The 26,330-nt window shown below is 47.4% G+C and overlaps 1 protein-coding gene across 1 annotated transcript in view; it reads right to left on the bottom strand.

Moving 5' to 3' along the window:
• The window catches only part of OPCML (opioid binding protein/cell adhesion molecule like), a 1,015,083-nt gene that overhangs the window by 554,118 nt on the left and 434,635 nt on the right, over nt 1-26,330 (bottom strand). The window lies entirely within an intron of this gene.

Below are 26,330 nucleotides of genomic sequence, written 5' to 3'. Positions count from 1 at the left end.
TGCTTGAGAAGATGTATGCAGTCCCTTTCCACTTGGGAATTGCACTTCCAAGCACTGGGACTGTTTTCAGTGTTGGCATTTCTGTGGGTGATTACAGCTGTGATGAAGTTCTTGATTACACAGCTTGGTGTCTGTTGACTTAAAACCAATGCTGGGCAAAGGTACTCCCAAAATGCGTGGTTCAAACGGAGCTTGGACAACTGTATTTGAGAATTTGGGGACCTTAACTATTGGCTACGTCAGTCAATAGGGTCTCTCAGGAGCACTGGATTCTTCTATTCAAGGTAAGGCTGGAAACTGGGAAAGAGTGGGTTTGGCGGTATTTTTGTGTCATTTAATTTCATTTTTTAATATATTATTGTTTCCTTCATTGCAGGTCAAGTAGTTTGGGCAAATGTGTTACAGTTTTCTGTTGTACATAATAACTCCCAGGAGGTACTGCCTATCTGAATTTTTTGTTTGTTTTAGTAGCTTTCATAATGGTGAAAAATTATAATCTATAAAGCTTTGAGCTAGGTTATAGAAGTGGACTACAGAACCCCTCCTCACACTCAAATAATACATGTGAAAAAAGTCAAAATGGATTTGGGGTTTTGGTTTATTCAAGGGGTAAAGTATTTTATCAGCTTTTTGGAGAATGATCCACTGTAATACCATGGTTTGTGGTCATCTGAGCAATGAATGCGGATGGTTGTCCTGCCTCTTCTTTGGAAAATCCTGTTTGTACTCTCCTTTCTCATCCTCATTCCCTACTAGCTCTCAACCTCATCCTGGGCATCAGGACATGGTTTTGTCTTGCCTGCATGCTTTTCCCCTTGTTTTTCCACCTAGAAATGTCTCCTTTCTCAATATCTAAACCTGGTGTAGGCAAAGCCTTGGAGTTTGGGTCCCACATTCCGCCGTGCTTTCTCTGATGACCTGCCTCTCACTGCTTTGTCTGTTTTCTGGATACCTATGTTTGTTAGTGGTAATTAATTTTAAATAGTTCAGTCGGTTTTTATCTTTCTTAAAAAATATTTTAGTTGTTTATTTGAGAGCGAGAGAGAATGAGCACAAGCAGGGGGAGGGATGGAAGGAGAGAGAAAAGCTCCCTCAGCACGGAGACCAATGCAGGGCTCGATCCCAGGACCCCAGGGATCATGACCTGAGTGGAAGGCAGATGCTTAACCAACTGAATCCCCCAGGAGCCCCAGTTTTTATCATTTTAGGACTGCATAGTATGCTGGTATATGTCTATTTGTGCTTTGTAATAAAAAAATTAGATTTCTAATACATCGATTTTTCCTCTTCTTACTTAATATATAGTTAGGACAAATATATTAGAGTGTCCTGATGCCCACAATAATTTAGGAGATAATCATTAACTTTGCTAAATTTTCATTTTCATTTTCATTGACCTTAAGAATTTCTTCCCACAGTGGGAAATGGTGAGAACTGAGCCAGGTCACGGAGGGTAATGGGAACTTAAGGGACCTAGAGCTGGAATATTCAGGGAGATATTCGGAATCCCAGCTCTGCTGCTTACCAGTGTGTGACCCAGGAACGTGCCATCGCCTCTCTGTGCCTCAGTTTTACGGCGGCCACTTGTCCCAGTTTGCCCGGGGCTTCGTCTTAACCCTGAGAGTGCCTTGTTCCTGGATGTCCTTCAGTCCCAGGTAAACGGAAATGGTTGGGTGCCCAGCCAGTCCCACCCCCGAATCTCACAAAGGAGGGAACAGTAATGTTACGCACCCACGGCGTCCTTAGGAAGTAATTCAGGGGGGCCACTAGAGTTCTCTCTTGGCTCCACGCGGGTCCGAAGAAAGCACTTGCTGAGGACTTGCTGGTGGAAGCGAGGGAAGCACTGAGGGCCTGCCTTAGCTCGTGGGGAGGACACCCCACAGCCCAGCTGCAGCCGGGAGGCCCGGCCACCCCACCCGTCAGCCTCGGCCGGGTGGAGAGGGGCTGGCAGCCGGGGCCGGGACGGCGGCCTGCGGGAGGCCGGGTGGCCGGGTGAGGAGCGTGGCCGCTGAGGGCCTGGGGCTCCGCGCGCTACACGCACTAGGCTGCGGCCCGTCCTCGGGCCTCCTCCCTGCTCAGGGGCTCGGCGTCGGCACACAGCAAGGACTGCCGAGATGGGGGTTAAGATGCACCAATTCTGGGCTATTTTCTGCCCAGACTGAATGAATGAGTGATGGAATTAGGACAGGGTAATTATCTGAGGAAGTTTCCAGTGGGAAGATGAGACAAGAACTGGCTTCTGACAACTACCCGGAGGAGAGCCTGGTACACAAATTCACAAATTCGGTGGCGTATGGACCACCTGTATTTGTGTGGTTGCGTGTGTGAAGGGGTGGGGCGTGTAGATGTGCGCTGTGTGGCCTGTGTTGGGATGCGTGTGGATGGCTTGTGTGCTATGCACGCGGTGTGTGCTGTGTAGCGTTCGAGATGTGTGTGCGCATGTGGAGTGTGGGGTGTGTAGTAGAGGGTCTGTGGTTCGTGTGTGATGCGTGCATGACCTGTGTGCATTTATAAATTCCTCGTGTAGTGAAGGATTTGAAAACAAACAAACAAAAGAGATAAAGGCAAAAAGGAAAAGCAACTTTCTAGCTACTTGAGGACTTAGCCCCTCCTTCAGGTACAAAAGTGAAGTTTGAAGAATTTATTATTTTTTTAAAAGATTTTACATATATATTCCTGAGAGACACAGAGAGAGAGGCAGAGACACAGGCAGAGGGAGAAGCAGGCTCCATGAAGGGAGCCCGACCCAGGACTCGATCCCAGGACCCCAGGGTCACGACCTGGGCTGAAGGACAGCTGCTCGACCACTGAGCCACCCAGGGGTCCAGTTGGAAGAATTTATGTGTGAGCTGTAAAATCTCCCACATCTCTCCTCAACCAGTGATTTTTTTTTCCTACTTGTATCCCTTCAAAGTTAGGCCCATTTATTGTTATACCTGTGGAGAGCCTAGTTTCTTAGAAGCATTGTACTTCCAGTGTCCTTTAGAGAACAAAGAAAATTCTAAGACCCAAGGAATAATTTACGAAAGGCGGAACTTCATGCCTGGTGACAGGCTGCGAAGGACGTATCTGGGAAGGGTGAATTTGCGGACCACGCTCTCCTCCGGGTAGTTGTCAGAAGCCAGTCCTTGTCTCATCTTCCCACTGGAAACTTCCTCAGATAATTACCCTGTCCAAATTCCATCACTCATTCATTCTGACAAGAAATACATACTTCACATAACTTCTTCTGAGATGCACAAGTTTGTAGCCTGTTAGTAACACGTGAGCAAGTGTGTTATTGGGTGTGTGAGAGACAGAGAGGGAGAGAGATGCCTGAACGAGCACCGTGAACGCCTAGCTCCCCGTGCAGCTGGCAATGCTCACTGACTGCCCGGCCATCTAAGTAGCACACGCGACTATCTTAATGGTAGATGCAGCACAGAGAGGTGAAGTAGCTCAGTCAGGGTCCCCGTCATCTTAAAATGGGACACCAGGATTTGGCGCTGGCCGACTGGTTCCCGAGACCTGTTCCTGGCATCTGCTCTCACGGCCTCTTAGCACAGGGGGATGGGGGGTTTGGAGATCGAGGTCCTCCAAAGTCCTCCCAGGTGGATGAACTCCCGGTTATAACAACAGATGCAACACCAGCTGACGCCCTCATTGAGGTCTCGAGGCTAAAAAGACCTTAGATGCGACTAATGGTCGGTTCCAAAGGCAAAACCCTTGAAACTCTAGGCTAGAGCCGTAACACTCCAAGGTCTACCAAGCGTGTGAACACGTGTGCCTCACATCTCATCTTCCCGGTCTCTGAGCTTCATTTCCTGATTTGTGATGTGAGGATAGGGCACCCTGCCCCGTCCACTTGACAGAACCATCACGAAGCTCTGGGAAAAGAACTCATGTTGAGAACACGACGGTAAAGCGCAAAATAGTATTAATATTCACAACAGCCATAAAGTAATGCAGCATATAAAATTCAGTCTGCTGCTTCATAAATTTTACCTAAAATTGATATGCTAGCTATGATATTCATTAAACATTTAATTAGCAAGACTGTTCTTTTTAGATTTAAAAGGGTATTTGGGAGATGATTTCGATAGTCCAGGCCTCTTAAAAAGCTATCCAGGAAAGTTTGAACTCTTGCCTCTTTTTTCCATAATAAATTTCTCTCTGCAAAGTAGGAATATCCAAAAACATTCCATTAACCTTTGCACTGTGCTCAAAGTTTGGGCTTTTCTTATTTTCAAAGGAAGTATTATAGTAACTACACATTGAAAGTTTTGCTAGGTCCTATCAGGGAAGGTCCTTTGTCTGATTCCCCCACCCCTGTATCAGTCTACAGGATAGTTGGATATCGATTCTGAAAGGTGGCCTCAAAGGTATCTCCATAAAGCAGGGGCTTTGTTTAAAGCAGGCCTCTATGGTCAGTACTTAACACGGTGTCTGGCATTGAGTAGGTGTTTAAATATATCTCTTGAAGGAATGGATGGGCGAACCGATGGATGGATATGGAAGGATGGATGAGAAGCTTCCAAAGAGCCTGTATGGTAAAGCATAGCCATGGCTTTTGCTTTGTGGTGATTACTGAGAGGTACAGGGACGTTATGGGATCATCTGGTCTTGTATGGAGCAGTATGGCGGGAAAAAACTTTCTCCTATTTGTTTCTTCCCTGAATCACAGCCCAGCCAGGAACATTAGAACCAAGCTTTCAAAATACCACTTCAAGACCTCTTAAAAATATTAAAATACAGGTATCTATTTAGGACCAAAGGAATGAACATTTATTGAGTGCCTACTCTATGCCAAACACAGTACTTTGTTTTTTTTATGTCTGTTAATTCATTTACTCTTCAACCTTATGAGGGTAAAATTATGATCATCATTTATCTTGAGCTAAAAGAGATTATGTTCTCTGCCCAAGATCACACAGTGAAAGATGGTGAGAGCGGGTATCTACTAGTTTTATTTTCCCAACAACCTTTCTTTTAATCTGCTCTGAAAATGGACATTTCCTCTTGTCCCCCCCTGCTCATTGGGTTCTGGTGGGACTAGTCCTCTTCTAGATAGAATAGGGGTCATGCGACCCAGATGCAGTTAGTCAGGCTATTGTTCTCTCTGGCCCAGATGATATGACCCAAGTCTGACTGATGAGACAAGTCCCTCCCTCCCTTCCACAATGGCCCAGCCTGCCGGTGGCACCTGCACCAGGACGGTGAGGTCCAAGTCAGTGCATCCGTCCTGGGACACGGCCTTCACTGGTGGACCCAGTCATCGTGCAGATTGTGAGGTCGAACCCGGCTCAGCATACACATCCCCCTTGAAAATCAAAACAGGCCTCAAAAAAGGACTGAAATTGTCATGTACTCCCGTTGGCCTTGGCTGGAAGAGCTTGGGGACATTATCTGGTGGCAGAACCCTCAAGTCTTTGTGAGAATATGGGGCAGCCAGTCCAGAATTTGCAGCAATAAACGGCCAAAAATTCTACTTAAGTATCTTCTTTTTCCAGCAACAATCCCCCCTCCCATGTACAAGGTGGCTGTAGAACTTCACTGTCTTTTTGAACCAAGAACCTAATGCGAGATGAGAATTAAAAGCAGCTCCCCTTGGACTCTCACAGCAGCGGGGATCTCACAGTTATCACCTGGTGCAGGCTCCTTAGCGACCAGCGCACTACTCTGACCAGCACTTGGTGTAAGTCAAAAGGCTCAAATGCAGACATTTCTTCTACTTTCAAACAGCTGGAATTTCTGAAACATCCACCTAAGTACCCCACTGCTTCTCTGACTTCACCAATTCCCTCCTGAAAAGAATTTTATCTCAGAACTGCAGTGAGGATACTGAACATAAATATATATAATTACTCTACATTAATATAATTAGTCTGTCTCTCTCCTGATCCAGAAATGGTTGTCCATTTTTAGCTGCTAATGGTTGGAATTATTTATGTCCATTTATTCAAGGACTAAAACTGGAGTCATAAAAAAAAAGAATGCGGAGATATTACCACAGAAAGGTCCCTTTCATCTTTTCCATCCCAGGGCTTCCGTCTGGGTTCCATCTCCTGCCTTCTTGGGGATTAAGTCTGGTAGGTTAGGGGAGATTAGATTCACACAAGATACTCTTTCCATTTATTCTTCTTTGATGAATTACCAGCAAGCTGACAAGACAAAGCACTGTGGTTGTTCTAAAGCTGACAACTCTATCCCCACAGCAGAACCAGTACACCGGTCTTTCTGTACATGAGCAGGGTCACATTCCAGAATAAATGCATGCCCACTTAGGACGAGGTGTTCATTACATCTTCTCTCCAGGTCTAGCTCCTTTGGCTACTTGGAATCTCAAACACTCCAAAAATTACACACATCATCGTATCCATACATTCTGAAATCAAAAAGTAGAAGCATATGCATATATTCTGAAATCAAAAGCAAAAGTAGATGCGAGAAGATAATCCCGTATAAATATCTTCTTATTTACAACTCACAGGGAATAAAGCTTTTCTTGCAGCGCCTACGGATCTTTCTCCAACAGTCACCACATTGAACCCACTGAGCCCAATGCTTCAGCATTTTTTTTTTGTACATACATCTTTTCATTATCACAAATCAATGACGTGAGAATGAGTACACCCACTTTATAAAAGGGAACACCGAGTCTAAAGAAAGTCTTAAAAACCTGTGCTGCTAGTAATGAGGGACTTGGAATCAGACAAACCTGGATTCGAATCCTATCTCTGCAACTTACTAGCTGGTCATGGGCATCAACGTCACAGCAAGACTGCGGTAGGTGTGTGTTCACTGTCAGATCAGGAAACTGCCCTTCGGAAAACAATCAAATTATCTAATTTACATAGGACCAACTCTCTACTGCAAGCAAGATGCAGCATGGCTAAATCCCCTTGTCTCCTAAAATAGGAGTCTTAAACTGTCATCTTTTATTGCCTCCTTGATGCAAAGAAAAAAAAATAATGACTTAGTGGTGATTGAAGTAAGTATGGCAATTAATTTGGGCAGAGTTCCCATCCAATAAGCGTGAACGAGTGTGCTTGCCAATGTACGATTACAACAGTGCTATTTTGAGGAAGGGGGTGGAAAGGATGTTGTTCCAGGAGGTAGGCCTGCTCGGGTCTGTCCTGAAAGCCTAGCCTGTCTCTGTCACTCATCCTCAGCCTAGGCTCTCTTTGGAGGAGTAGATCCTGAGCAGCTAACCCAAGACCAGTGGCTTGATTCCAACTAGAGGAGGTGCCATGTCCGTGTGTAAGACAGTGAGAGTAAGGCAGGGAGAGAAAAGCATGCACGTGACACCAGAAAGCAATGACTAGTTGTATGACCTTAGACCAGGGCTTGCCACACATCTAGTGCTTAATAAATGTAGGGTTTTTATTTATAAGGAGGGAGCATTTTAAGAGCGTGGGTCTGGAGTTAGGTTGCCTGGGGCTGAATGCCAGCTTTCTTCCCTTCCAACTCTGCGACCCCGAACAAGGTGTTGACACACCTCGTGTGTCTCCATATTCCCCCGTGAAGAACGCATGTATCGAGCATGGTGAGGACTAAAGGAGATATAAAAAGTATTGTGAAGTGTGACTGAGATATAGTAAGTGCTTAACAAAGCTAGTTTTAAAATAATTGTTACCAAAGTATAAGAACAAAGAAGAGGTACATATAGCCTGAATGTTAGCTTGGAAAAACTTGCCATGGGACCTCGGGCCCTGTTTTATCTTGCACCTGTCGCGCCCACTCAGACAGAACCTGGTCTCACAGGTACCAGCAAAGGCAGGTTCTTAACCCTCGCATGATGAAGCCAGACCCCTCTGAAAGGATTATCATCCCTTCCTGCCTCCCCTGCATGGCCCCCATCCTCACCACTGTCAGATGTGACCTTCAGCACCAGATGGATAACGGCCCAGATGGGAAGTAGAGACGCACTGGGAGTGTCGCTTTCCATGAGCTCTGTGGCCCTTCTGATTTATAGGGAGGGAGGGTGGTACTGACATGCACTCTTGCTCACAGGTTATCTTTCTCATGGCCCAGTCAGCCCGGCAGGTGAGGAGTGCACGGGGCAGCCTGGCACCCTCTCTCTCACGCTATCAGAGGTGGCGGCACAGGTTCCTCTTCCTAGAGACACTTTCTACTCCATCAACTACAAAAATAATATTGCAGGTGCATGGTGATGGCTCTCTGCGGCAAATCCCATTTGCAGGCTTGGGTCTTGGGTGATTGGCACACACTAGAGAGATGCCCGGGGCACACACAGAAGAGAGACCATGTGAGGACACAGCAAGAAGACAGCCAACTGCAAGCCAAGGGGCGAAGCCTCAGGAGAAACCAACCCTGCTGACATCTTGGTCTTGGGCTTCCAGCCTCCAGAACTGTGAGAAATACATTTCTGTTGTTTAAGCCACCCAGTCTGTGGTATTTTGTTAAGGTAGCCTGAGAAGACTTATTCATCTGTGATGAGATACGGATTTTTCTCAAGGTAGTTGGGACCTTGTAAAACTAAAAATTCAAAATCCACAGATAGGATGAGAGTAACAGAGGAGAGGCAGACACCAGAGGTCATTGGAGGATCATGAATCGTGGTTGCTTCGCATGGTCCCTGCCTAAATGAGAGAAATAGAACTGAGGATCTCCCTAATTCCCATTCTTTCCCAGAATGAAGTGAAAGAGTGTTATGCGTTCATTCAAAAAAAAAAAAAAAAAGGCATGGAGTAAATTTGTATTATGTACCAGTCACTGCTTAGCTGCCAAGATTACAAAGATCAATAAAATGTTCTCCATGGTCTAGTAAGAGAAATGTTAAATTTTATTGTTCGTATTTGTTTACATGCCGACACGCTGTAATTAGATGGTCTGATATTTCTTTTACATTGTTATCTTCCCTGTAACCCATATTCACTCACCAGATATTACAACAGGTATATTTCAGCAGGTCTAATACACGCTAGTCACAGGGATGTGGTTCAGGGTTCTGCACGTGGCCCTGTCTTATCAGACATTTAATGTAAGCATTGACCTGAGGAAAGACATGGAATGCACCCTAATGTCTCCTATGGACTACGTGAAGCTGAGGGAAATAACGAACACCCAGGGAAACAGAATCAGGATTGAAAAAGATCTTGATTTCTTGGGAAAATGGTCCAAGACCAATTTGGTGAACTTGATTTGGGATAATGTCCTGTATTTGGGTAAAGAACTAGCAGCTTTGATCTCCGCTGAGGTGGGGAGTGGGAGGGAGCCTGGTTTGTCCTTATGAGAAAGAACCTAGATCTTTGAGCCACCCTGCGTCTACTTCTCCGCCTCTTTCTGTCCATTGGCTGTACTTCCTCCCTCACGTTTCCAGGCTTGCTTCATTGGTGGGGCTCGTGCTATGAGTCATCTTCATGACCTCGGCCTTGGTTTTCCCTTCCCACGTGCGAGCTTTCTTCCCAGTCAGCTGGATGACCCCCTCTGCCTGGCTCCATTGGAAAGCATTCATACAAGGTTCACCCAGTGCCCTAGCGGAAGGCACTGGGGATAAACAATGAATGGTGGAAAATCATAATAAATGACTAAATCAAAGAACAAAAGTAGAAAGACAGAACTTATTTGGGTCAGCAGAGCTAACTTCAAAACAACTCAGGACAACACCGAGAGGATAAAGACTCTATTCATCCTTGGAAGAGACCCAACAGGTAAAGTCATAGGAAACCAAAGATGGGATTCAATGTAAGCAACAAGAAAGAAAGAAAGAAAGAAAGAAAGAAAGAAAGAAAGAAAGAAAGAAAGAAAGAAAGAAAGAAAGAAAGAAAAGAAAAGGGGAAAAAAGTGCTCAAAATGGAATTTTAGGGAACCCTGGGTGGCGCAGCGGGTTTGGCGCCTGCCTTTGGCCCAGGGCGCGATCCTGGAGATCCGGGATCGAGTCCCACGTCGGGCTCCCGGTGCATGGAGCCTGCTTCTTCCTCTGCCTGTGTCTCTGCCTCTCTCTCTCTCTCTCTGTGACTATCATAAATAATAAATAAATAAATAAATAAAGTTTAAAAAAATGAATTTTATTATTTTGCCAAGCACTGAACTCTCTATTATTGAAGGTATTCAAGTTGAGGCTGCAAGAAAGACCATGTGCAGGGGCCTCCAAAGAGAATTCTTATATTGGATTGGATAGGAGGCAGGTCTGAATGACCTCCAATGTCGCTTCTAAACTTGGGGTTCTCTTCTAACCTAGTTGGATCCTATTTAATTTGGAGCTGGGCTGGAGTGGAAAGTGCAAGCTCCTAAATATGGGCTCATTTTGCCACCTTTTTAGAGAGCTGGTGAAATTTATACATAGCTCAAATGTCAATTTTAGGCACCCACAGCTGCTGGGTGGGAAACTCAGATCCTTCTGAAGAAAATGAGAACCCAGCTGCCTAGACTCATCACCCTTTCATGTGCCAAGGTCACGATCACCTTGCAATTAACACTGACGTTCAAGGAAGAGCAACCTCTCTCTCCTGTGCTATGTTGCTTAGAGCTCTCAGTGGGTAGAAAAAGGGCCAACAATTTGTGTGAATCAAGGTGACCTTTGATCATAAGGGGTGAGGATCTATGCCCGTTTTGCTGCTTGAAGGCAAATCCTCGAGGGAAGGCCCCACTTAAGCACCAGATCAATGCAAACTATGAGGATGAGGATGTGACATCTTTCTCCTTATCAAATTTCATGTTTCAGCAGAAGGATTTTAGAGACCCTACAAATATGGGCCATGTCCCTGCTACCAGGGACAGTGGCTGCCTCTCAGTCTCACCCTGGATACTTGCCTAGGTAGTGGCAAAGGGGCAGAGTGGGGGGAAGAGCTCCAGGTGGAGAGTAGGGAACCTGAGCACCTGCTGAGTCTCCTGACATACCCAGCTCACAGCCTTAATCCTCTCTCTTGCCCGGGCATTCCCTCCAGGGGTTGTTTATGGCTCAGGAGGGACACATGTCCGCTTAGCCTTCCCTCATCCGTCCTTAGGCTTCAGCTTCTTTAGCTATAAAATGTGGGGAGAAAGAATAACTTCCTTACTTCAAGGCTGTTGTTTAACCAACATGGATTATTACCGGTAGACGGTGGCAGTCAACATATACCATTTTGCCTATATAAAAGGATTTGCAATTTTTAAATATTTTTTCTTAGTAAGAGCAACAAAAATTGAGCTATTCTGCATTGCCAGCCATTTGGCCAAAGTTATATCTAACTTAAATTTCTCAAAAATCCCTGTGTGGGAGGTGTTATTACTCTCATTGTGGATGAAGCAACTGTAGCCCAGGGAGGTCAAGTGTGAATCCTCAGGTCACACACCTAGCAAATAGCAGAGCTGGGGTAAGATCCCACCACCCTTCACTGTTTGGAGAAGTAAGTGCAAGGCCACATTAAAAAAACAAAAACAAAAAACAAAACAGCACAAAAAAACCACCTGGTTGTAATAGGGTTAGCTCCCCTCTTATCCTTTTGATTCATGCCACCTCTAAGTTGCCAAAAAAAACCAAAAGAAAAACAAAAACAAGAAGCCCCCAAGAACCTGCTGTTGAAGCAGCTCCTCCCCCAGGTCTCTGTGATCTTGCGAGGGTGCCAGACTGCGATCTACAAAGCTGTCCTGCCATTTCCTGCTGCTTCTCATCTGTGACAGTTTCGGGAATCAGCAGGACCCACACCTGTCTTTTTCCTCTCAAAGCCGTTAGCAGCAGAGTGGCAAGTGCTCCCATCTCCACTTCCTCGGCTGGCCGGGACCTGTTTTCTCGTCCAAGTGCTTAGCGATTCCCAACTCCAAGGGCTTTGCGCTGCCTTCGGTGTGAATTCCACAGGCCCAGGGTGAGAAGCAGAGATGCCAGGAGGGAAAGGAGAATGGACGTGATGCTGCCCACAGCTTAGTGCCCGAGCAGGCAGGTGCAGAGGGAGCAGCGACACGGGGCTGGCCGGCAGGTGCCATCCTCCTGCCTGCTGCAACCACCATACCCAAGGCCTCTTTCACAGGCCTTGGGAGGGGCGTAGGAATCAGGGAAGAGTTTCGCGTTCCTTACATGTCCCCCAGTTCCTCCTCTTTATGCCTTCTGGAGCCCTCCAGCACTTGCCAGAGGCGTTGGGGTTAGGTGAACTCTCAATTCACTGTCCTGTCCCCCAGAACTTTAAAAGTGGGACTCTACTGCCCTGGGCGGGGTGACAGGCCAGGAACATGGGGCAGGCGGACAGCCGGCTCTCAGGACACAGAAGAGCTCAGGGCCCTGGGCTGGGCCCTACAGCCAGCGTGGCACTTACGGGAGCCAGAACTCGTGGAGCCTGGACCGTGAGCCGCACCGCCTTCCTGGCAATCAGGGCCAGCAAGCCTGAACCGCCCATCAGTCAGCAGATGACAGAGCGGAAAGAAAGCTTGTCAGTCATGTGAGGGCCTGGGAAGGAAGAGCTTCCTTTTTCTCACCTCCTCAAACGGCCAAATGAAACATATCCGAAATTATGGGCATCCTCAGGTCAACTCCTTAGCCCTGAATGGTGGACGGAAAGGTTGCATTTCAGTTTGTTTTCTTAATGGTGCTATTTGACCTCCCGAGTAAGAACATCCTCCCGTGTGAGGGGGCCTCACATCCCCTCTTCCCATCACATGCCCCTCATCTGACCTGGTTCCCCCTAAAGCCCTTCCTAATACTCATCCGCCTGCCCAGGGCTCTCTCCCTGAATGCTGCTCCCTTCCCCAAATGCCCTCCACCACTTCCTACTGCCTGTTGTCTCAAGGCCAAGAGCTTTTGTCTGTCGGTGGAAGCCCTCTCCTGCCTGCCCCCACCTGTCTTCCCGGCTTGATTTTCTGCTCCTTTCCTATAGAAAGGTTTTATTGTAATTCCTATGTGTGCGTGGGAGGAAAAGGCATGCGGTGTCTGGAAAAGGCCTCCCGGAGGAGCCGGCTTCAGAGTGAATGCGGAAAGATGAGTGGCGTTGACTTCCAGAAGGACAAGCAGCCCTGCTCCTGCCTGGAAGAGCCTCTGCGTGAAAGTGGGCCCCTTGCTTGCTTGGGGGCAGGGAGGAGTCCAGAGCGTCGCCCTATGGTGGTCTCTCCCTCCAGGCACTCTAGGGACTCCTAGATGTTCTCCTATTAACACAGGAATGAAGGCCACCAGGATGGGGAAGGAGAAGGGGAGAGTGAAGGGGGGAGGAGCGTGTGGAGCGCTCTGGGGAGTGATTTGCAGAGTCCAAACACAATACCTGTGGATTCCATTATACAAAGAGCAGGACGTACAGCCGGACACAATATCTTCTTACCTGGTAGAGATCAGCGGGGGAGGAATTAGAAAGCTTTGTGGGGGCTTTGGTTATAAAAGGCTGTGAAATACTGCAAGTTATCCAGAAAAGAGCTAGATGAAAGGATTAACTATGGAGATAGTTCGAGTTCAAATCCCAGCTTCTTGCTTAAACCCCGAGCGGTTTTCCGCTGGTGACCTTGGGAAATTCCTGAGACTTTCCACATTTCAGTTACTTATTCGTGGTTGCGCGTGTGCGTGTGTGTGTGTGTGTGTGTGTGTGTGCGCTGTCTTTAAAATCTGCATGTGGGGAAATAACGGTAGCAACCATTTCTTAGGGTAGTTGTGAGGCTACGAGTGGCTAATGCACACGAAGCGCTTGGCGTAGGTTCCTGGCGCCGTGTTAAGTGTTGGTAGATCAGTAACCCTTGGGTGATGGCACCGCGCGACTGTAGTTGACTGCATGCGTTAGCTTTCGACGGAAGGGGAGGCTCGTGGTTTGGATCCACCCCTTACTGTGTCCGCTTCTCTTTCCCCTGCAGTGGTTACTGCTTCCAAGGGCTCCAACCACCTCTCTAACCCCCGGTAGTTTCTCTCTGCACTTGGCAATGGCCTTTAAACCCACTGTCGAAAAGCAGCCAAGGAACAACTCCTAGGAAGGGAGAAGGACAGCATGTCCCGTCTCCCCAAGTGTCGTAGCCTGCCCTCTAGTAGCCAAGGGGTCACATATACACTCTGCTCTTGACTTTAGGAAGACGTCTTTGATTCAGAGGAACTGCTGGATGGACTTGCTCTTCCAGCACCCCAGTGGGGGAGCATCTCTCGGGAATACAGCCAGTGCATTTGAATTAAGAATGGAAAAAGAGGGAAGAATGTATTAAAAAGACAAAACACCCTGGAATTCATGGCAGCTCTGATGTTACTCTATATAATTAGGCTGCTTTGAGTTTAGAAAAGGGGTTCTCTTTGGGGCCCTTCCAACTCCAAAGGGCAGTGGCCTTCCTGCCCCTCTGGGTGCTCAGAGCCCTCCGAAAAGACATAGCTGCATATTTTCCACAAGAAGGAGCTGTGACTTGCCTCCAAATCCCGGGATCTCACTCCCGGATCAATATCCAGGCCTGTTGGCTAATGACCCTTCCGTCCCCTCATCGAATGCATCACTCAGCACGCTGAGCGGAAGTGGGGGGCAGCGGGAGCCCAGCCGTTCCCTCCCCGGACACTGACTAATCACCACCATTAGGTCCACGTCCACATGTGACAGGGAAGCAGCGAGGCCCCCAGGCCAGTCGAACGAAGGCCGGCTCACAGGGCACGGCAGGGCCGCGGTGCTCAGGGATCGCCGATGGCCACGCCTGATCAGCCGTCCCTCTCACGCCTTCACCGCTCGCCTTGCACCAAAGCAGCCTTTTGCTGTATGAACCAGCGAGGGTCCTGGGGGCCTGATGGACGGCGATGGCCTCACGTGTGCCAAAGCAGAGAAAAAGTAAATAAACACGCAGCCCTTGTGTGCTGAGCACCGGGCACCTTATAAACCCCTTGGCGACGCGTACTCAACCTTCCGAAAATTCTGGTAGGTGGGGGAATCGTGTTCACCACTATGCACGTGGGGCAGTAGAGCTTCTAGAAATCACCCAGTAAGTAAATGCAAGTGCCAGGGCTTCGCTCCCAGAAATCCACTGCTGCTTTCTGCCTCACGACTGCCCTCATGGTCTGCTTCAGGCCTTCCGTTCCCAAGTGCTGTCTCCACACTGGCGGGGTGACGCTCAAAGACCACCGTTCGCGGGCTGTCCCTTTCCGTAACTGTGGCCCTGCTCCTTCGGTATTTTGCCCGCGGCTGGCGCTGCTGTTAGATTCTCGGGGGGAGCCAAGTGGGGAGACCCTGGCTCGCCTCCCAACGGGTCAGGGGGCGCCGTTAACTGCGGGGCTTGAGGCTGGAGCCCTCAGCTCCCCGCTGAAGCAGAAAGCCTCAGCAGAGCCAAATCATATTTCTGTCACAGGATGAATTTAATTTTGAAGACATTCAAGCCGCCCCCTCTATTTTTGGTGTCAACCTGTTACTGTAATTTAATTATCAAGGGAGAAAATTAGGGGATGAGATTCAGAGAGAAAGAAAGTGCCTCTCAAGCACCGTTCCACACAGAAAAGGCTTCCTGCGAAGACTTGCGGGAGCCCTGCCTCTTGTCTGTGAAGAAGCCGCCCCGTTCCCTCAGCCGTCACTCCCGACTTGCCCAGCGCGCACGAGTGCAGGCCCCTGCATGTCCGAGACGGCGCGAGCAAACCCCAGATGCATTCCCTTTCATCTCCAACCTCATCAACTCTCTTCTCATTTGAGAATCTTCATTACCAGGGAGGATGCAAGAGGCGGAGAGAGCCCAGCTGGGATCGTGGGTTCAGGTGCAGTTTTCTGCTCTGGCTGTTAGAGAAATCCTATTTTGACTTGAAACCTGCCTAAATTTCCCCTGGAATTGATCGTGAGAGAACACATATGAACCCCCACCAAGCATCCTTAAGGAGACATTCTTCTCATTACCTCCTTCCTTAAGGAAGCTGGGCTGACCAAGGGCCTCCACCTCACCGGGCCACTCCGCTCCTCGGCTCCTAAATTAACCAGCCTTCCCTTTCTACCTTCTTCATGAACCACCTGCTGCTCCCCAAAGTGCTAGGAGACAGCTGTGCACACCCAGGAAAATAGATTTCCGGCTTCACCCTGATATTGCTTTAGGAGGATCCGTGCTCCAGTCCACAGCGTTGGTGTGTGTGGGATTTGACAATATGCGTTCTGACAAACAGAATCAGTCTTTGTCCATGCCGAGCATTTTTTTTTTCCTCATGCATTCTAGTCCATCCGCTGATGCTCCCAATTGTGAGTGATTGTGTGAGGTTGTTTGTATCATGCATTACAAAAAGGACGGGGAAAAAAAGAGCCAGAAAAATAATGGGAGAAATCCAGACAAATAGTTCATAGCACATAGATCTCAATAATTGCGAGCCAGTAAACACTGTCCATGAAAGGAGTATATCCAAGAGAAAACTCATCTTTGATGTCTTCATTCAAACATGCATGCATTGAGTTAATAAATAAACACTTATCGGTCCCCTTGCAGAGGCTGGGCACCGTGCTCCTGGGGGTCGCAATGACTGTTCCCATCAAGCTTGCCTTCCTGGGGGGAAATACAGATATAGAACTAGACGTTTATAATAGGTTGTTACATGCCATGCTGGAGAAGTCCAAGATTTCTTCTCTCACATGGAGAGGATCAGGAAAGGCTTTCACAAGGAAGCCAGTCTAAGCTGAAGCCAAAGATTGGTAAAGGCGGGCCAGGTCAAGGGTGGCTAGGTGTACTTGCGTGTGCACATACTTGTGTGGATGGGGATGTGCGGGTGTATGTTCATATGCATCCTCCTCCTTGAGATGGGAGCTGGAGAAAATGGGGTAGAAATACGTGTAGAGGGACTCCTGGGTGGCTCAGCCATTGAGCATCTGCCTTCGGCCCAGGGCAAGATCCTAGAGTCCCAGGACCGAATCCCACGTCGGACTCCCTGCATGGGGCCTGCTTCTCTCTTTGCCTGTGTCTCTGCCTCTCTCTCTGTGTCTCTCATGAATAAATAAATGAAATCTTAAAAAATAAAAATAAAAAAAGAAATACGTGTAGAAGCAAAGAATATGTGTAGGAAGCCAGCAAGAAATGAGATAAACAGTGGCCAGATCATGCAATGCTCTATAAGCTATAACTGGGTTTGTAAAAAAATTATTTACTTCTAACAAGTACTTGAGGAATCACTGGGGGAGGAGCACTAGGCAAGGAATGACATGCTTCCATGTGTGGTTTTTAAGACATTACACTAACTGCAGCTGTAGCACTGATTAAAGGTAGGTTAGCCAGGAGGCAGGAAGAGCTTTTTTTGAGACTGATAATGTCAAGCTGGAAATAAATGATGGTGTCTTGAACTAGGGTAGGGGCAGTGGAGGGAGAGAAGAAGAAATATATTATCAGAATCAATAGGACTTTTGGCTGATAGGATGTAGGAAGTATGGGAGACAGAAGAGCCTGGATGACTCTCAGGTTTCTGTATGAACAAGTGGGTGCTATTTTCTCAGAAGTGAATCAAAGGAGAAGCAGAGAAAGAAAACAAATAAATTAGGACTAAGTATCCTGAGCTAAAAGAATCCATGGAGCAGCTTAGTGGACACGTCCTTCAAGCATTTGAGATTTATGGGCGTGAGACTCTAGGGATGCAGGCTGGGGCAGAGGCCTGCTGGTAAATGTAGCAACCGGTTCTCTGAAGAAAGAAGAGAAGTCCTGATTCTTGGTGTCGGCCTACGTCCTTGGTGTATGTCCTCCAGCCTCGCCAATTCGAAGCTACCTTGATGTGATGTCACTGAGCACCGTGCTGGGAAGGGCTGTACAGGTGAGTCTCATGAGCCCACCCAGCACACCACTCATTGGCTGCAGGTCAAGTTTTGGGACTGTCTAGCATGGGGAACAAACTGAAAACGTGAGAGTAGATAAAATCACATGCACTCCCTCATTCACCTGCTAGACTGGGGCCCCTCAAGAAATGATGTCATCAGTTCTGTGCTGTCTTATTTTGTACCTGCTTACGGGCTGGATTCTGAGTCATTTCCTACATATATATGTAGTTGGTCTCCCATACTTGATGGTTGGTTCTTCCCATGTTCAGAAAAGCAGTTTTGTAGGGTTGTCCGTGTTTCTGTGGTCTTGCATACCACTAGGCAATGGACAAAGTGTTTGTTGAGTGGACAAAGGACCCACCCATCTCAGAGGGACAGTCACAGATGGCTTCATCTTTTTCTTTCCTAAAATACAACGGCTGCTGAACTGGATCCCTGAAACGGAGTGGCAGCTGCTCAGTGAAGCAGCACGGTCATTATAAAGGGAAAAATGGGGAATTTAGTTCTGTAATATCTGTGGTGGGAGATAAGGAGTCAAGGTCCCACCGTTAGCCAAGGTGCAGTAAAGCCTTTCCTCTAGAGAGCTGCACCTGGTGAGTCCGACTCTGTGGTTCCCTCCTCCTCTCCAATCACAAGTGTCACCCATATTCAGGCACCACAGTCACTGAACAAGGTACATCATCCAGTGATGTCTGCAGGTTAGAGATCTATTCTAGAATGTCAAAGACATTTACTCGGGGCTTTTCTAAATTAGCTGGAAGACGTGCACAAGACTGCCTACTGGTAGACAGCTTCATAATGGCTAGACAGCCTGCCAAGGGGAAGCATCTTTGCAAAGTGACTTGCAAATTAGGGCAGAGTAATGGCTCAATAGTCACCTGCTTCAGATGGCCCCTGTAGCCAAGAAGGAGGAGAGCCAAATCCCTGACAGGCAGTGGGAGTTTCTCCTCTAACATACAAGGCGTCAAGATGCTGGCCAGAAAGAGGGTTATGCAAAGGGAAGAAAGCCCATTCTCTGCTGTGCTCCAGTCGTGATACTAAGAGCCAAGTTTTTTGTAGCCGTCACACTGGAGACACCGGCCTGAGGGCGGGCCTGAAGACGACTGTGGGGATCAGCATGCCCTTGGGTTCTTCGTTTGCTATGTGTTCTCAAGTGATTTATTCAGATTTTCTGGGGTCACCAAGAGGAGAGTATGGTAACCTACTCTGTATCAGGTGAACACCTCTGAAACTTTTCCAGAAATGTAAATGCGTAGGTTCCTTGGAAGGAGGCAGTGTTTATGTGGAGGCAAGTAACAGCGGTAGTTAATATTTGACAGCCTGAAAATGACTGATCATTACATTTCCAAGTAGCCAGTCGATTAAAGAACATATCCCAATGCAACACTCCGATGACCGCTTCCTGCCTCTTACACTCTGCTCTTGCATAAATGAGCCACGGCCTCCCTCCTCCCATCCTCTGCGAGCAGATTCCAAGGCCAGGAATTTTTCTCCAACGTCAGAAAGCATCAGACTCATCATATGAGAGAACAAAGTTGAGGGATCTCAACACAACTGCACAACACACCTCACCCGTGTCCTCCTCCCTCGTATCCGTTGGCATGTGGGTATCTATGTAGCGTAGGCTTTGGGGCGCACATAGCGGCCTGTCCTTTATTTTCCTTTGCATTCTTCCCTCCGCCTATCTGTGGCTTATAGCATTTAATGACACAAGAGAAGATTTACAGAATTAAAAAAAAAATCTACTTAACAGCAGTCTCCTTTTGGAGATGTAAATATTCATAAACATATCAACTCTTCCAGCCCCATCACAAATAGAACTGCCAATGACACCCCTGCTGCCTTAGGCGTTGTTCTAATAAGTTAGGAGCAGGAAAGTGGAAGGGGATATTTTTAACTTTAGAATTTTTTTTTTTCAAAAGCCATTTTGAAGTGCCCCGCTGGGAATGGAGCTGGAAAGAAGCTGTTTTCTAGAAGCTGAGAATGCCTCAAACAGAGCTGTAGGACAGATCTGAAATGGTGATTGAGACAAGGTGATCATATGTTACTTTTCCATCACACAGGCCTCACGATGGATTTTCAGGAGAACAAAACCCGATCACAGCTTCACTTGGCCCCGTGTGAAGATACGTGTCCACCTTCTCAGCGCAAGGAGCTCCCTCAGCCTCGACAAGTCATGCCGCTTCTTGGGGGAGCGCGGAGGGTTGGCGGGACAAGGTGCAGCCCTGAGTGTTCCTCTGGGTTTATGCTCACAATCGTTGGGAGATCTTTTCACAGGGACGCAGCTCTTAATATTATGGTTTCTCAATGGGAAGAGCCACAATTGCATTATCTGGGCATAAGTCCTTGATAAATATGTTCCCGTGATTCGGTTGTTATTTATTATTCAATAACTGTCCTATTAAACTTAAATGAATGGGGTATTTGGGAGACATCCCTGGATGCCTCTTCCACTTGTTCCTGTCAAGGGAACTTTGCCAGACCTTTAACAACACCCAGCTTGCCGACCATGGTGCAGCCCACGGCTTCCCTCGGGGGGCCGGGGCAGGGGGGGGCTCGCAGCTGTAAACAGAGTCAGGGACCGCTGGCCCCCGGTCACAAGCCATCCGTCATGCGGGTACACGTGGCCACCCTTGCTCCCCTTCCTCGCTGCGTCCCCTCCGCAGGGAGAGCCTTGAAAGATTACAGCCCAGAAGCAGCCGGGGTGGGAAAGCGAGAGGGATTAGAGAGAAAATAGATTCATGAGAAGACAGATAACAGAGTTGTTGGGGCTCCGTTAATTAAAAAGCAGCAATTTGTCTGAATTCTGAATGCGGAGATGCCCCTGGGAGACCTTAGCCGGGCTTCCTCCGAGGACCGGACGAGCCCGTTCTCCGGGTGTGCCTCGCTGCGGCCGGGCAACCGTGGGGGGCTTCCCACCCCAGCCGGCTGTCCTGTGTGGAACCCCAAACGCCCTCCAGAGCAGGGCAGCCTGTCTCCCTGCATTGGCGTGGGGCTGGAGACCCCAGGCTTCCTGACGAGCCTCTGCCTCACCTCTGCTCCCGATCCTGAGACCTGCCAAGTCTAAGGCTGCCAACCACTAGCCAACAGCACCAGCAATACAGAGAACGTAGCCAGGCCAGGCTCCGTTCTGGGTGCTTTCCATGATTAACTCGTTTTAATGCTCCCGATTCTGAGAGGCAAATACTCTTACGATCCCCATTTTACCAGAGAAGTGAACTAACTTAGAAATTAGTACTCAGAGGCACCTGAGTGGCGCATTCGGTTAAGGGGCCAACCCTTGATTTCGGCTCAGGTCATGATGCCAGGGCCCTGAGATGGAGCCCTGCACCAGGCTCTACACTCAGTGGGGAGTCTGCTTGAGACTGTCTCCTTCTGCCCTCACCCCTGTTCTCTCTCTCTCTCTCTCAAGATAAATAGACACATCTTTAAAAAGAAATGAGTGTTCGAAGGCAAGCAGGGCGATGGCCGAGCAGTGCCCGTCCATCTCTGCTCGCTACTGGCCATCGCAAGGACTGTTTGCCACTTGTGAGAGGTTTCTAAGCTCCCGTAAAGGAAAGCAGTGAACACATACCACGTGGAGCCAAAAACCACATACTCTAAACAAACGGAAAGTGCCTGCTGGATGAAAGCAGTTCTTAGTTTATGGCAGGTTAATGATCTTATGACTTCGTGTTGCCTTCAGAAGAAGTAAAATTCCTCTTTGTAGCATATACTTATTTCGGAAAAAAAAAAATCATCTTTCTTAAGGGCTCCTGGTTGGTTCCTACCAACAAGATACTCCAGAAAAAAAGGATTATTGGGTCCTAGGAGATGCAGCTGACACCAAGAGAGGCTTTGCTGTTGTGCCCCAGACGGACATTATCTTTCAAGATTAAGATAGGGAGCTCTGGATGACTGGATGACTCTAGGACCTGGCTCTTTGAAGACGTCTAGAACTCAGGCCCCATCATGCCCAGCATGCAAGGGGTGCGTTCTGACCATGAAGCGACACGTTAAGTTAGTACTGTTAACTAACACAGTATATTAAAAGTCTGGATGATCCTACTTTACAAAAACTCAATAACACATAAATATTCCCCATCAATTCAGGATTCATAGCTTCATAAACTTTAATCTTTGTACAAAAATATTCACTGGAAGTCTGGTGCGTGACAGTCTTTGCTCTGAGCTCAGTGGGTACAACAGTGAATGGCACAGATAAGACGGCTGGCCCGACGGGGCGTACGATCTAACAGCTATACTTGGGTTATGGGGCTTCCTAGGAGTATAACATAGGATTCTGTGTGGGCTTTACTCTTCGGAGACTATCTGTTACCTAACATAGGGATCCATAGGCAAGGATCTTCCAGAGTTATTATTTGGACCTTGGATCCATCTCAGAGCATCTCCTATTCTTTTAAAGACTCAAAGAGTAATGGAAAGTGTTGTCTGCATAGATCAATGGAGCAGAACAGAGAATCCAGAAGTGGACCCTCAACTTTATGGTCAACTAATATTCGACAAAAGAGGAAAGACTATCCACTGGAAAAAAGATCATCTCTTGAATAAATGGTGCTGGGAATATTGGACATCCACATGCAGAAGAATGAAACTAGACCACTCTCTTACACCAGACACGAAGATAAACTCAAAATGAGTGAAAGATCTAAATGTGAGACAAGATTCCATCAAAATCCTAGAGGAGAACACAGGCAACACCCTTTTTGAACTCGGCCACAGCAACTTCTTGCAAGATACATCCACGAAGGCAAAAGAAACAAAAGCAAAAATGAACTATTGGGACTTCATCAAGATAAGAAGCTTTTGCACAGCAAAGGATACAGTCAACAAAACTAAAAGACAACCTACAGAATGGGAGAAGATATTTGCAAATGATGTATCAGATAAAGGGCTAGTTTCCAAGTTCTATAAAGAACGTAATAAACTCAACACCATAGAAACAAACAATCCAATCATGAAATGGGCAAAAGACATGAACGGAAATCTCACAGAGGAAGACCTAGACACGGCCAACACGCACATGAGAAAATGCTCTGCATCACTTGCCATCAGGGAAATACAAATCAAAACCACAATGAGATACCACCTCACACCAGTGAGAATGGGGAAAATTAACAAGGCAGGAAACCACAAATGTTGGAGAGGATGTGGAGAGAAGGGAACCCTCTTACACTGTTGGTGGGAATGTGAATTGGTGCAGCCACTCTGGAAAACTGTGTGGAGGTTCCTCAAAGAGTTAAAAATAGACCTGCCCTATGACCCAGTACTTGCACTGTTGGGGATTTACCCCAAAGATACAGATGCAATGAAACCCCAGGACACCTGCACCCCAATGTTTCTAGCAGCAATGTCCACAATAGCCAAACTGTGGAAGGAGCCTCAGTGTGCATCAAAAGATGATGGATAAAGAAGATGTGGTTTTTGTATACAATGGAATATTCCTCAGCCATTAGAAATGACAAATACCCACCATTTGCTTCAACATGGATGGAACTGGAGGGTATTATGCTGAGTGAAGTAAGTCAATCGGAGAAGGACAAACATTATCTGGTCTCATTCATTTGGGGAATATAAATAATAGTGAAAGGGAATAAAGGGAAAAGCAGAAAAAATGAGTGGAAATATCAGAAAGGGAGACAGAACATGGAAGACTCCTAACTCTGGGAAACGAACTAGGGGTGGTGGAAGGGGAGGTGGGCAGGGGGTGGGGGTGACTGGGTGACGGGCACTGAGGGGGGCACTTGATGGGATGAGCACTGGGTGTTATTCTATATGTTGGCAAATTGAACGCCAATAAAAAATAAATTTATAAAAAAAAAAAAAAAACAAAAAGAAAGTGTATGGAGAGAGAGAGTGCTCAAGACACCAGGAAAATCCTGGGCGGTCTCGGGCATGGCCTGCGCCCCGGATCTGAAGTCAGAAGATCTCACACTGATGGTGTGACTTACTCTCTGGCCCTCAGCTGCTCTACCTGTAAGGTGAAGGCGAGTGAATCATCCACAGCACCTGTTTGCAAGGGGTGTCCAAAGCACAAAGCCAAACATAGTTCGTGGAGATGGATTGCCGACGGGAGCAAGTCGGGATCTGCGGGGTGGCACAGACGTGAGGTGTCGCCATCCACACAACAATGCATAAACTGGGTGAACGCGGCCTCAGAACCTGATCCGCTTCCTCCCCAGCACGCAGGTCAAAGTTCCCTTCGGGGCTGCTTTCACCCCGGTCCTTCGTGTTAGCTTCTTGATCTGTTGGCTTGGAGAGGCTGCACTCCAGCCCCCGGAATCTCTTCCCCGTGTGTTTCCCATCAGCTGGGACAATGGGAGGACAGAGGGGAGCAGCTGCCATCTTGCAGCACCCATCCATCTTCTCCACACAGTAATCTGGGTGCCACCGTGGAGGGATTTGAAGTCCTTAGTTGGTGACTTTAAGTCAATCAAAGGAAGAATATGCTCTATGGGCCCAGCTTGTCCACTGGAAGGCTCAGACCCTCCGTGAGGGAGACCCGACACCTGCATCAGCAGCTGTCCTTCCTTCCCCTAGACCTCCCTTCCTGATTGTCACCTGGGGACAATCATGTCGCCCTATAGCTCATGCCAGTAAAGTTCTAGCCTGTTCACGATTTTCCTTTCCTGGCCGCCCACCCAAGACCTTTGGAAGCACTTAGCCCACATTTATGTGCAAGTATGTGTCTCCCTGGCCCCACTGCTCTGGTTGGACCCTGACGGAAGCACCGTCCTCGCCCGCTCAGCCGGTGGTCCGCCTGTAACAGTGACACCCACTCTCACCGTGAATGTTCTTACCCTCAAAGCAAAGCTGGCATCAGTGAGCCTGGGAGGCACGTTGCTGGCACCTTATACGCTGGAGGATTGAGCTGAGCACCTAAACCTGACTTCACATAAACACTGATAAAGCATAAGATGAAACCTAGAAATGACTTGCTTGGGAATCTTTACAGCTCAAAATCATCCCATAGGCTCACGAGTTCCTGGGTGTAGCACCCCCTTCCTACATTCTTGGGGTTTTCAGTATGAAATTAGGTGGTCTAAAAAATAATAATAATAAAATAATACAAATAAAGAGTAGAAATTAGGTGGTCTACCATTTTTTTAAAATTTATATTTTATTTATTTTGTTGCCGGTGCAGTTGTTTCCGGGCAATCAAGATAGATGGCCAGTTCAGGTAAGTTTGTGCAACAATCCCAGCAGGAGAAACACTAAATCAATCTATTGAGGAAATATTAATGTTCTCATTAGGAGGCTTAATTATTCACATCAGCCTCTGGTTCTTTCCATGACATTAATTCCATTTCTGACTTCAGAGCAATTGCTCTTAAACTTGTGAAACACCCAACAGGTGCTTGCAGTTTCTAGAAGGTTGAAATATTTTGCCAACAGCCAGATGAGATCAGTCTCAAAATGAGCCTTTTCTCCTCCTCCTCCTCCTTCTCCTCCTCCACACACACACACACACACACACACACACACACACACACTTGGACCAAAGCTCATAGTTTCTTTTATGCACACTCTTATTTACATTCCTATCTTTTCACCATTCAAAATAATGAAAGTAGAAACAGACCCACATATATTGACTTCTAGGGGCCCAGCACTGCTTTAAACGCCTCAAAGAGTTAAAAATAGACCTGCCCTATGACCCAGCAATTGCACTGCTGGGGATTTACCCCAAAGATACAGATGCAGTGAAACGCCGGGACACCTGCACCCACCCCGATGTTTCTAGCAGCAATGTCTGCAATAGCCAAAATGTGGAAGGAGCCTCGGTGGCCTCAGACACATGATGGATAAAGAAGCTGTGGTCTCTGTATACAGTGGGATATCACTCAGCCATTAGAAACGACAAATACCCACCATTTGCTTCCATGTGGATAGAACTGGAGGGTATTATTCTGAGTGAAATAAGTCAATCGGAGAAGGACAAACATTATATGGTCTCATTCATTTGGGGAATATAAAAAATAGTGAAAGAGAATAGAGGGGAAGGGAGAAGAAATGAAATATCAGAGAGGGAGACAGACCATGAGAGACTCCTAACTCTGGGAAATGAACTAGGGGGGGTGGAAAGGGTGGTGGGCAGGGGGTGGGGGTGACTGGGTGACGGGCACTGGGGGGGCACTTGACGGGATGAGCACTGGGTGTTATTCTATATGCTGGCAAATTGAACACCAATAAAAAATAAATTTACAAGAAAAAAAGAAAAAAAAAGAAATGCTTTAAATATGTTAATTGATGTCTAGCATCTCTGAGGTGGCACTTTTTTATCATCCGTATCTTACCAATAGGGGAACTGAGATGCAGAGGATTAGCATCTGGCCGGAAGTCAGCTAATTAAAGAAAAAGGGAGTCAGCTTTTGAAGCAGGGCAGTCGCTCTGGAGCCTGTGCCCTCTATCTTCATGCTAAATTGTCCCTTCCTGTCCAGACATCCTGCCCTGCTTCTCTTCCGAATACCTCCCCATAAGCCTTCGCTATGGGGAAAAAGAGTCTCGAATGTCATAGAAGAAAGCACCTGGCTTATGTAGGACAGGATCAACCTTCCTGATTTTTTATTATAAGCTCCCCATCCCCCCAGTCGCTACACAAAATTCAAAATTTTTTTCTATGATTAGAGGGACTTCAGCATCCTCACATTGACACTCCACACAATGCAAAACTTCACACCACCTACGAGGATAGTGCCGCGTTCGCCTCTCCGC

The sequence above is a fragment of the Canis lupus genome, chromosome 5, assembly GCF_011100685.1.
Source record: "Canis lupus familiaris isolate Mischka breed German Shepherd chromosome 5, alternate assembly UU_Cfam_GSD_1.0, whole genome shotgun sequence".
In the NCBI taxonomy this organism is placed as follows: domain Eukaryota; kingdom Metazoa; phylum Chordata; class Mammalia; order Carnivora; family Canidae; genus Canis; species Canis lupus.
The sequence above is the reverse complement of the archived record's forward strand: the minus strand, read 5'-3'. Positions and strand labels throughout refer to the sequence as shown.